The sequence below is a fragment of the Diceros bicornis genome, unplaced genomic scaffold, assembly GCF_020826845.1.
Source record: "Diceros bicornis minor isolate mBicDic1 unplaced genomic scaffold, mDicBic1.mat.cur scaffold_67_ctg1, whole genome shotgun sequence".
In the NCBI taxonomy this organism is placed as follows: domain Eukaryota; kingdom Metazoa; phylum Chordata; class Mammalia; order Perissodactyla; family Rhinocerotidae; genus Diceros; species Diceros bicornis.
Genome location: NW_026691553.1, coordinates 2274702 through 2287316, shown reverse-complemented (window position 1 = coordinate 2287316; position 12615 = coordinate 2274702). Strand labels below are relative to the sequence as shown.

At 44.3% G+C, this 12615-nt stretch overlaps 1 protein-coding gene across 4 annotated transcripts in view; it reads left to right on the top strand.

Moving 5' to 3' along the window:
* The window catches only part of LOC131403342 (zinc finger protein 77-like), a 41832-nt gene that overhangs the window by 22985 nt on the left and 6232 nt on the right, over positions 1-12615 (top strand). The window contains exon 1 of one of the 4 annotated variants that reach the window (XM_058537604.1): positions 7229-7906. The exons of the other annotated variants lie outside the window; for them this stretch is intronic. The gene's annotated coding sequence lies outside the window, so the exon portion shown is untranslated. Of the gene's footprint in view, positions 1-7228; positions 7907-12615 lie in introns of those variants that run through there. 4 annotated transcript variants of the gene reach the window in all.

Here is a 12615-nt window from a genome sequence, read left to right as displayed (position 1 = left end):
CCCACAGGAGAAGTCCTGCAGGGGCGGGGAGAGGGGACAGTGCCCCGGGGGCGGGGGCTCTGCAGTGGGGGAGGGGGCTCTGGCCGTCAGATCTGCAGGCGTCTCCAGAGTCGGGCGGAGTGTCTCTGTGCAGAGAGGAGCAGACACGACCAGGAGAAGCAGGCGTGATGTTGGGCTGGCAGGTCCCTGAGCCCAGCCTGTCCTGGGAGGGGCTGTGTGCTGACCAGGCTGAGGGCGGCCGCAGCTCAGGGGTCTGGGGGGAGAGAGGCTGAGCCAGTGGGGCCAACACGCATTCGTTCTGCTTGTCGGTGGGGACCAGCAGTTCAGCTGGTTATTGATGAGACAGAGAATGGGGATTTGGGAGCGTCTGTGTCTGGTTTTGTCGTGGGTAGACAAGGAGGGACTTTTGTGTGCGTCTTATCTAAGTCCTATGGGGAAGGGGCCCTTTCTTGAGACCTGTGGGTTTCCAGAACACAAACGGGTGCGGGGAGGGGTTCCTCTCACCTTCCCTGGATGTTTCCAGGAGCCCAGGGCTCAGGGAGGATTCCGCATTGTCACCTGACACCTGTGAGCTGCCCCCTCTGTGTCCCGCCCAGCACGAATAGCTTTCTCTTAGTCCAGCCTCAGGTTCAGCAGGTGTGAAGTCACTGGATTCTTTTTGCCTCGTCTCTTCCCCGTAGTGGGGGTGTCAGTGTCTCAGGTCTCTGCCCTGTTCTGCTGACTCGTGTTATTCCGGGGCATTCCAGAGATGCGGCTGCGGAGAGTGTCTCAGTACAGAGAACGTCCTCTCTCCCAGGAGAATTGTGAGGAAAGTGGGCGCAGTTCTACACTTTCTTGGGACATGGGTGGAGTCATGGCTTAAGGAGGTTCATGCAGGGTGCAGAGTTTGTGACACTGTGTGGTCCTGTTCTATTAATAGCTGGTGGTCAGAGAGTAATGCAAATTCTGTGCAATGTGATCTGTAACCTGACGTGTTCAATTCTCTTTCCTTGATTTATATTTTGTTATCATGAGATGATAGTCAATTCTCATTTAAATGATCCTGGGGGATGGGCCGGCCCCGTGACTTAGCGGTTGGGTGCCTGCGTTCCGCTGCTGGCGGCCCAGGTTCGGATCCCAGGCGTGCCCCGTTGCACCGCTTCTCCAGCGGTGCTGGGGCCACGTCCCACATGCAGCAACTAGAACGATGTGCAGCTATGACATACAACTATCTACTGGGGCTTTGGGGGAAAATAAATAAATAAATAAAATTATAAAAAAATAAAAACATAAATGATCCAGGGGTCTTGGAGCAGGTGCATCTCCTGGGCTGGGGACAAGCTGCCCCTAATGCTGAGCCTGCGTGGGAGGTGAAGGAAGGGGCAGGGGTCTTGCTGGCCTTCACCCCTGCAGGTGACTCCATCCCCAGAACCACCGCAGAAGGAGCTGTTGGTGCTGAGAGCAGCCACAGAGCAGGGGCAGGGAGACCCCCCTGCAGAGGTGCTGGGGGCGGAGTGGGGCTGCCCTGGGGCTGTGTCCTGAGGGTTGGTTTTGCATCCTCCATAGAGTGGGTGGAGTGAAGTGTGGTGTGTGCCAACTGAGTGAGTCTATGAAGGTCAGACTTGGGGAAGCTCCTTGGGTTCATCTGCTGCTGGAAGGGTTTATGGAGTGAGAGTTTATACGGGTCAGAACGTGATCTCTGAGCGTCTCCTCCTTGGGGAGAATTGAGGCCTGGAGGGGGTCGTTTCCACACTGAGGAGGGGGAGCAGGGTGTGTGCAGCTGCGGAGTTCAGTCCCCAGGGGTCTCAGGGTCCCCTCAGTCCTTCCCTGGGAGGGGCCACCCTGCCTCCCTCTCAGCAGGGGGCCGGGCCGCCAGCTCAGGGTCAGGTTCCACCTTGTGCGTTCGGGTGGCCGTGTGGGCTGTGGCGCGGGTGCTGGTCTGAGCGGGCTCATGCTGGGCTCATCTTCCCATTTCCTGACAGGCTCTGCTGCCGGGTGGCCCCAGGGCGCTTGAGCACTCAGACTGCTGTCCCACTGTGTGAAGGTGTAAGGTTTGTATCTTCTTGGTTGGTTGGTGGCGTCTCCCAGCTGCTGCCCCCAGGGTGACCCGCTCCTGGTTCTCTGTGTTGCTCTCTGCCGCTTTACATCTGGGACACCTGGGTGCCTCCTCCCTTCCAGTCCTTGTGGGGCCTGGGTTGTCTGAAGTTGACTTTTTCCTTTTGTCGGCAGTGCTGCTGCAGTCATTCTTGTGTGTGTCTCCAGGTGCAAATGGGTCATAAATTTTTACACATTGCAGAAAAATTGCAGAGTTGTAGATTTGGATAAGTTTCAATTTATTAGGAAATGCAGATGGAGGAGTGTGCGAATCGAATGTCCTACTGACACACACGTGTGTTTATTCCACGTCATTTCCAGCACTTGGAGCTAAGTAACTTTTGTCCATCTCGAGTGTGTGAAACGGGATCTCCTGGAATTCTATATTGGTTTGTACTGATTCCCATTGGGGTGGAGCATTTCTCGTGTGGAATTTTGAAACCAGTGGACAGGTAGCCATTGATGGTTAAGTAGCTAGTAACTAGTTTTTTTGCAGTTATTAATTATAGGTTCTCGTTTGCCCGCCCGTTGTCAGTCATGCTGCTTAGGCAATATATTATTGGACTCCTATTGGGTTCCTCACAGATAACATTTCCCTGACACTTGGGTCACCAAAGTGATGGATGCCTGAGTTGTTTCTCAGGAACTAAGGGTTGATCACTGTCTGGCTAAGGGTGGTCGAGACACCAAACCACCACGTGGGCCTGCAGGGGTGCCTGATATGTGAACTGCTGAAGTCAGGGAGCCACAGATTCCACCTCAGATCATGTGGCCGCCATTTTGTGAACACGCGTCCTGTGAAGACCCGTGAAGCTTCACTATGCTTGTACGGATCATCCATTACCTCACTTTTCTTTACCTTTAATCATTTATCCGCACACTTCAGACACCCTGCCCCCTACCCCATAAATATCGGTAATCCCCATTTTCGGGGAGGCCTCTTTGAGATTTGTTCTCCCTTCTCCTCGCTTGGCTGCCTTGTGGATAAACCCTTTCTCTGCTGCAAACCCATCCTGGTGATTGGCTTTTTGTGTAATGGGCAAAATGAACCTGATTTGTTAACAATTTCATCTTCCTTCAGATGGTTTTCAGTTATTGTCTCACCTCTAATTCATTTGTGTGTTTACTGATTTATTATGATTTCTTATGTAGTCTGGACAGTCATCCTTTTTCATTTCTAGATATTGCACATATTTTCTCTCAGATTGTGGTTTATTATTTCTCTCTCTCTGTTCTACACTTTGATGGACTGTTCTTAATTTAATAGACTTGAATTTCTGAGTCTCTTCTTTTGTAGCTTGCTCTATTTTTTCCCATATAAGAAAACTCTTCCAGTTCTCAAATCATAAACGTGTTTGCCAGCAACTTCTCCTCAGTGTCCTACTTCCGTCTTTCACAGTTAAATCTACAGTGAGTTGGTTATTGTACGTGAGGTTGATAAGGAAAAGATGCCTTATTGCCCTGTAGATACCGTCATCACTGCCCCACATGTTCAGTGTCACTGTCTCTCCCGCTGCCCGGCACTGCCTGCTCCAGGGCAGATCCACTTGCCAACATCAGGGGGGCTGGTTCAGGTGGTCTGGTTTTTCCATTGGTGTCTTTGTCCCTCTGGTAACACCATCCTGTCCTAATCACTGTAGTTTAAGAAGCTTTGATGTTTCTTAGGAAAAATCTCACCACTTTGTTCTGTAGAAAATAGCAGATATTCTTAGAAGTTTGTCTTCCATTTCAGTTTTTAGAAATAGTTTTTATTAAGTTCAAACAAAGCAGAAACAACCCAAAACAGACCTGGTTGTAGAATTAATGGAATTTTCTTAAAACCCGTGACGTATTTGGGAGAGCTGACATCATGGTCTCCTTTCTGAGGACATGGGCCATCTTTCCCTTTGTTCCATTCTACTTTGGTGTTATTCAATAACGTTTTGAAATATTTTCATTGTCATTTTCTATTCTATGTTATACGTATTTTAGGGCTTAAAGAAAATTAGTTGTAATAGCAATTAGTTTTAAAACTCTATGTTAACAAAGTCTGTTTTAAAAATTTACTGTTTAACTGTTTGTTTCTAGTGATTCAAAATACACTGAGATTTATTTTCATAAGTTTGAATTCTGGAAACTTAGTAAAACTCTGATTCTATGATGATCTTCATATTCTTTTCAAGTGTGACATACATGATCGTTGCATTATGAATAAAGGGCAAGTTTTTCTTCTGTTACAACATTTTTTCCTGGGAAAATGACACCATTCGTTTTCTTTGTTAATGATTTTCAAAATGTAGCATGTACTACGTTCACCATTGGAGAGTTTTCTGTGTCTATTATTACAAAGAGCTCAGGGTGAGAAATGCATTTCCTTGCTGTTGGGTCACAACTTCAGGAGCTTTCCAGATGGAAACTGAAATTGGCTCCCTTCCTGGAGGACAGGGGGAGACCTAAGAAAGGGGCAGAGTTTAGGTGGCAGTTTTAATGAGCAAGGAAACTTAGGAGGTTTCTCTGACGCAGCTGAAAGATGAGTAATTTTCTGCTGCCGACCACCACATCTTAAAAGTTTATATAGAGACCTTAACTGTGTTCATTCACATGGACTGTCCGGATGGTCTCAACACCACATCTCTCTCTCAAGGCTGTGTCCCTGGGGGAAGGCAAGGGGAACACACATTCCAAGCACAGAGGATGGGTGGGGAGCCTCCAATTGCCTGGGTTCAGCTCCAGGGTCAACCCCCCGTCGCGTCTTCTTGATGACCTCTGCCAACAGATAACTTGAAAACACTCTCTGAAAAGAAACAAGACTTTAAATGTGGTTTTCTGTTATATCATTTAGAAGACCTTAGTTATTAAACTGAAAACACAGAATAGAGGACTATAGGAATTTCTTTTCTTTTTTTTTTTTTGGTGTATATATTATTTTAATAGGAATTCTTCCTTCGTTTATTCTTTCCTCCCTCCCTCCCTTCCTCCCTCCCTCCCTCCCTGAGCTAACATCCATACTAATCCTCCTCCTCTTGCTGAGGAAGACCAGCTCTGAGCTAACATCTATTGCCAATCCTTCTCCTTTTTTTCCCCCAAAGCCCCAGTAGATAGTTGTACGTCATAGTTGCACATCCTTCTAGTTGCTGTATGTGGGACGTGGCCTCAGCATGGCTGGAGAAGCGATGCGTCGGTGCGCGCCCGGGATCCGAATCCGGGCCACCAGCAGCAGAGCGCGTGCACTTAATCACTAAGCCACGGGGCCGGCCCAATTTAGGAATTCTTATACTCATTGTCTCCAACAATAGAAAAATGACAAAGGATCTCTGACGCTCATCCTGGTGTATGAAGCAGAGAGACATGTTTCAAATAGCAAGCTCAATCTATCAATCTATTGATCTCCTTAAATGCATTTGGCAGGTTTTTTTAATATTCTTCTCTTCCACACGCTATTGAGAGTGCTTATGACCACGCACATCTTGTCCCACCCAAGAGACAAATGTAGACAGATATCTATTTACTAAAGAGGAGCAGTTCACCTTCAGAAAATAAAGAACTGCAAAGAGGATTTCATATAAACGTCCATTACTGGTATTTAATTGTCTGTGAAGCAGTTTGTGATTCAGGAATAAAAAGATGAGATGAAGACTTGATTTCAGATGAGAAGTCCATTAATAGGAATCACGTGGTGGAATAATTGTTCACTCCATATTTGCTCCATTGGGATGAGAGTTCGAAAAGGACTTTATATGCCTTTAAAATTGATCACATTTACTAGAATAAGATCTTATAAATTAACACTGATTATTATTCCTCATATTTGTCCGTTTTCAAAGCTGAGCAGGCTTCATAAAGTGCACTAAGGGTGACACGATCCCCTTGTATGAAGGCAGGTTTGTGAAAATAATTTACTACAACCACATCTCTTTATAAACTGTCAGCTTTCAACGTTTTTTATCTAAGACACATACCAAGAACTGTGTTTTATAAAAAGTCCCCTCCATACTCGGAAAGAGTCGTGAAGAATTTTGTACCCAGTTTATGTTTTAAAGGATATTTTTCAGGGCCAGCACCATGGACTGGTGGTTAAGTTCAGTGTGTCCCATTTCAGCTGCCCAGGTTCAATTCCAGGCAGGAACCTACACCACTCGCCAGCGGCCATTCTGTGACAGTGACCCCCATGGAAAGTAGAGGAAGATTGTCACAGATGTTAGCTCATGGAAATCTTCTTCAGCAAAAAAAAAAAAAATAAATAAAACCATAAAGGACGCTCTTTCCTTTTTTCCAGGTTTGAGCGCAATTGATCACCTTTAGAGCCAGTTATGTTGAAAGGCTTGTGAGCTAATAGAAAATACGTATTGGTGTCTGCCCTCAGCCCCTGATAGAGCTCCTGGCACCCTTGGAATTTCCTGGGTGATAGGAGTGTCTTTTGTTCTAATGAGGTGACTCTGGGTGGGCTGGAAAGATGAAACCATGAGGAGAAGCTTGGAATTTTTAGCCCCAGCCCCATTCTCTTAAGAGAGGAGAAGGGCCGCAAATGAAGTTAAGGATCAGTCATGTCCACGTGATGAAGCTTCCATAAACATCCAGTATGAGGTTCTGAGAGCTTGCAGGTTGGTGAACAGATGGAGATGCAGAGAGCATGGCAGCTGTTATATGCTAATTCTGTGTTCATCATTTTGAGGAACTCCCAGACTGTCTTCCAAAGTGGCTGTGTCTTTTGCATTCCCATCAGCAATGTATGAGGGTTCCACCTTCCTCACATCCCACCAGCACTCGTTCCATTTTTATAGTGGGTGTGAAGAGGGATCCGCTTGTAGTTGTGATTTGCATTTCCCTGGTGGCTGACGTCTGTCTAGTATCTTTTCATGTGCTTATTATTGGCCACTTGTCTTTCTTCTTTGGATACATGTCTACTTGTATTTCTTGCTCCTTATTTAATTATATTATTTATGTTTTTATTGTTTTTTATTTCTTATGGTCATATGAGTTTTTAAAATATAGTCAGAATATGAGTCTCCTGGGGTGGGCCCGGTGGTGCAAGTGGTTAAGTGCACGTGCTCCGCTGCGGCGGCCTGGGGTTCGCCGGTTCGGATCCTGGGCGAGCACCGACGCACTGCTTGTTAAGCTGTGCTGTGGCGGCGTCCCATATAACGTAGAGGAAGATGGTTACGGAAGTTAGCCCAGGGCCAGTCTTCCTCAGCAAAAAAGAGGAGGATTGGCATTGGATATTAGCTCAGGGCTGGGTGTCCTGACAAAAAAAAAAAAAAAAGAATATGAGCCTCCTATCAGGTGTGGTTAGCAAGGCCCAGTTGTTACCCCAGGTGAAGTACCTGACCTCTGTAGCTGACATAGTTGGCATTCTTTTTTTAGAATTTGAGAACATATATTTTGTTTAAAAAAAAATCTCTGATTTTTATTTCATGATAGTTTGCTCTTTCTTGCGTGTGTGTTGTCATCACATAGTGTTCTAAACTTATAGGTGTTTTTTTCTCTCGGTTAAAGTCACGTTTGGCTTTATTGCTTTTAGATCCTTCAGTGACTCTTGTCTGTGGCGTGATTTTCCTCGAATTCTGATCACTTGGTTCTTTATTTGAGAGGCACTGCTGGCTTCACAGCTTCTTCAGGAGCCAGGCTCTCTTCTTACCCATCAGGTGTGCCTGGCCCCAAGCCCTGGCCCACATCTGTGCCCACAGTGTCCACCTCGTCCTGGGAGGGGGTCGTGTCTCTACCTCTGTTGGAATGTATAGATGAGTTCAGGCCCCTTGACACTGTTGCCTGCAAGAAGAGATTGTTCAGCTCAGGCAGCACTGGAAATCTGTGTTCACATCTTGACGTTCTGGTTCCAGTTCTTGGAGCTGACAAGGTGTTATGAGAGGTTCGGGGATTCGATCGGAGACGTAAAAGACACTTTCCACTCCAAACAAATGGACTGAAGGTATATTTTATTATATAGAGGATAGTAAAGGTGACAGTCTGCAAACAGATCTAAATAGGTCAAATATTAAGAGGGGAAAAACATCAGCCCGACTGGAAAGGGAAAACACCCACATCGGCTGAAGAGAAATGACACAAATCAACCAGAAAGAGAAACACCAGGTTGACGGAAAAGAGAACACATCAAATCAATTACTTCATATCAAATCAATTACTTCACATCAAATCAGTTACTCACAACATCCACGCCCCACTGCCGGGAGAGCCCTGTCAATCGACGCGGCTGGGCAAGGATCACACGTCCTGGGCAAGGTGTCCCTTCCACAGGTGGAACTCTCACCGGGTCTCAGTTTCCAGCAGTTTTTATACCATCAGTAATTTTCAGAGTAAGCGATTAGTGTTCCCATGCACAAAATGGTTATCAGTGGCGTACGTGCACTGAGCCCCCTGGCTAATGTCCCAGCCCAGTAGTTGTGTACGTGCATTGTTCTCTTTGGTTATCGTCTTAGCCCGGCACAGATGGCCAGTCCATCCCGTGCTACGACGCTCCAAGAGCCTTGAAATGTTACAACTTGCAACTCCCTCCGTGAGAGAAGGGCCAGTTCCCACCACGCAGAAAGCAGCTTTTATATTTCTTTTTGTGCTGGTGGCTGTAGGTCAATGGAGCGGCCAAACATGGCTATACTCATGTCAAGACATATTCGGCCGTGGCCGTCTCCATTAACCATAAGACACCATACGCACAGACAATGAACTTCGTACACAAGTACATAAGGCACATCCAAGAATCCAAAATCCAATGACTACAATAATTATAAAAGTATCTCGCAATAAAGGACCCAAACCCCAAGGTAACCAATCAAACAACCCCTTAGAATATGACATGTTATTAACTTGATCTTGCAAATCATGTACAGCATCAAAGATAACATTAGATAAGGTAACACTTAGGCCTAACAAACTAGCTTGTAGAAGTTCAGACCAGCCCCCATCACAGAGGGTAGCAGAAGGCAGGGTAATAGAGAAATTATAACTAGTTCTCCATGACTGGTCAGATATAGGCTTATACTGAGAGATTGCTTGATGTTTCTGAGACCAAATTTCTCGGCCATTCATAGTCCAGGTTATAGGTCCCACTGGTGTAGAGCAGTTGGTCTAACAGTAGAGGGTCAAAGGTTGTCCTACAGAGGCATTAGTTGGTGTGTAGGTCTGCAGCAGACATGGAGGTGCAGCACAGCATAGCGAACACAGCAGGAATATCTATTCACGCAAAGAAACAGAGTTTTTAGGAACATGATATAACTGTTTATTTCCTGGATACATAACTATGAGTGTTGCAGTGGGCCCTTGGGCCACTACTTCTGCGGCACGGGGAGCCACATTGGGTGGATGTGTCACCCACACCTTTGCTCCAGGTTTCCATCCATCTGTAGACCTAAATCCTTGCGTTCCTCTTTTAGTTAATTCACTTGGAGGCTGTCCTTGTGACACATTTGGAGTCAAGAGGGGAAGCACCAATAATTGTCCCACTCGTTCCCCAGCCTCTACAGTTAGTACTGTGTCACTACTATTATATAATATAAATTTTATTTCTCCTTGGTAATCTGGATCAATGACTCCTCCCAGTACATCAATACCTTTTGCTGCCAGTCCAGAGCGTCCTTTTAATAAACCAAAGGTATTTTTGGGAAATTGTACCCCTATCCCAGTAGGGACTATAGACTGCTTCTTAGGGGGCAATTGAATAGAATGAACAGTAGATAAATCCAATCCAGCCGCTTCGGCCGTGGCACGAAAAGGCGGTTTAGCAGATTGAGTCAGGGGCCAATAGGTTAAGGTCATAAGCTCATGGGTGGCGGCTGCCACTTCTGTAATCTTTGTTGGTAACAACCTTGACAGAGGAGTCTCATTAGGGCCTAGTGGCCTGTTATTTAACATATTTCGAGCAGTACTTAGATGGTTGTGCCACCCCTTTAATGAGCCATGACCAAGTTTCCTCAATTGTTGTTTAAGCAATCCATTCATTTGTTCTATGAGGCCTGCAGCTTGGGGGTAATAAGGTATATGATAAATCCATTCTATATAATTTTCCTTGGTATAGGTTTGAATCAACTTACCTGTAAAGTGGGAACCATTGTCACTCTGAATTTGCCTTGGTGTTCCATAATATAACTTAATTGTATCTAATAATTTTATGGCACTCTGTTGGGTGGCCACTTTAGCTGGTATAGCCAATAAATAACCAGAATATGTATCAACAGCAGTGCAGGCATAAGTATATCCACAAGAATTTGGCAATGGTCCAATAAAATCTATTTGCCAGGTATGAGTGGGAAATAATCTCTTTTGGATATGACCTTGGTAGGGGTGTGGAACTCCCCATTTATTTAACTGTTGGCATAACTGACATTGTTTTACTGCAGTGGCAATATCATCATGGGTGACAAGGATTCCCCTTTGTTGTGCCCACCTGTATGAAGTTTGTTTTCCCAAGTGTCCACTCTTTTCGTGGACCCATTGTGCTAAGCCTGGGCTGTGCGTTGCATGACTTTGCACCAGCTGATCAGCATAAGAGTTATACTTTTGTTCTGTAGAAATTAAAGAACTGTGAGCATCAACATGAAATACAGTAACAATTGTATTTTAGCATCATAATCATATGTCTTTTTGTAATTTCTTTTTAAGTTAAAAAAACTTTAATTTTGGCAGAAATTTATCAAAAATATCAAAGATTTTAAAACACTTGGTCAAATAGGAAACAATGCCTAGTTATTTATTTAATCAAGTTGACAACAGAAACAGTTAAAGGCAAACAGAGAGTTAAAACAGTCAAAAAACAAAAACAAAAACCTTAAGGGAAAGACTTCAGTCCTTTTGAACGTGGGAAATTATTTTAACAAAACATAGGTGTTTTGTCTTTTACATAGACTTACTCAAAAGAACACCTTTTAATCTCTATATAAAGAGCAGACTAAAAGTTTAAGAAAATTACCCTTATAAGAGAGAAAGTCAAATTTTAATTTATCATTAGCCTACTTTAGCCAACTTGACCACGTGCAAAACTCCTCAGGGCTTTACTTTCACAAACCTTCTGTCACTTATTTTTTACATTTAGAATTTGTCCTACGCCTTTTTTCTTTTCTTAGTACTTTAGGACAAATTTATTTTTCTTAACAAAACAAACATAAATATCTCTATTCTTTATACCTTCTTTATGGACAACATACCTTTTGCTTTTTTTGTATACAGACTTTCCAGAAATGTGTACTTTCTCATAGAAAATTCCTCAACATGCACATAACATGTTTATCATTAAACGTAAGCATCTTTCAGTTTTTTTTTTGAGATAAGAGACCATAGGCAGACAAATTTATGCTTAGTAACCAATTTTTAATGTTTTATCTTATGTGGAAACGACCCAGAGACTCAATAAATTTTTATCAACTTAATTTAGCAAAACTCTAAAGCTTCAAGTTACCAAAAAGATTTTGGAAGCTGTTTTTGAAATAACTTTGTCTTTTAGAAGTCTCTGTGTATTAATTAAAGATTGCATTTCATCGTGAGAGGTTTTGAATCCTCTCTTTTAAGGGTGACCCTTAAGGTGAACTCATCTGAAACAGATTCTCCAGAATAGCCATCCCAATTTCAAATTACTTCAAAAGTTTACTTATTTTCACTTGTTTAATTTCAGATCAGGAATTCCGGGGGAGTTGAAGCGGGGAAGCTCAGCAAGAGAGGGGAGGGGAGCAGCAGATTCAGCTTCGGCTGCTGGCATGTTTAATTACTTAATTATTTTCTCTTAAAGAGGTAGTACAGTATTTCTAATTTTGTTTAAAAACCTCAAAAGATTAAAATAGGCTTCCCACTAGTAGTTTAACTTTTTAGCTGGCTTTTTCCAATTGCATAAGCAAATACATCAGTTTTGGTAAATTGAAATTGCCCCATTTTGGTCACTTTTCCTCTCTGGAGTCTATGGAATACTGTGGCCATGTGGTGTTACAAGAAAAAAACTATCTTCTTCTTGGACATGGGCTCCTAGCTGAATATAGCCCATTTAGCCAAGAGGTGGCCCAGAGGGCTCTCCCTGGGGACAGATGGAACTTCCCCCCTTCAAAATTAAAAACATACAGAATAGACAGTTAAATGGGATCCCAAACAGAACAGATAGATGCATGTAACAGATTCCGGGTAAAAGTCCTACAATTATTCCCACTCCGGTAGGGATAGCCCTGCCTCTTAAAGAGACAGGACTCCAGATGGAGGGGAAGGGAACTGTTGGTGTAAGCAAAAACAAACAAATAGGCAAACAAACAAATCATTCTAGAGGCTGTTTCCCTGTCATAAGAAAAATGTGCCCAGGGTCAGCGGTGCCAGGTCAGATGGAAAGCACTGGGAGCAGACCCTAGGGCAAATCACCTAGGCAGCTGCTGGACTGTTTCCCAGGACATCCCACCCGGCCCGGGCCCACCGAGCCACGGACAAAGAGCCTCCCGGCTGGCTCGCCAAATTATTATTGGATACATATTTAGGCTCTCTATTTGTCACTTAAGAGGGGCCAAATAAAACTAGAATGCCAGGCTCACGGCAAGGAAACAGTTTCTATTTTGGGTGACATCAGCCGGGACTGTAAATTTGAAA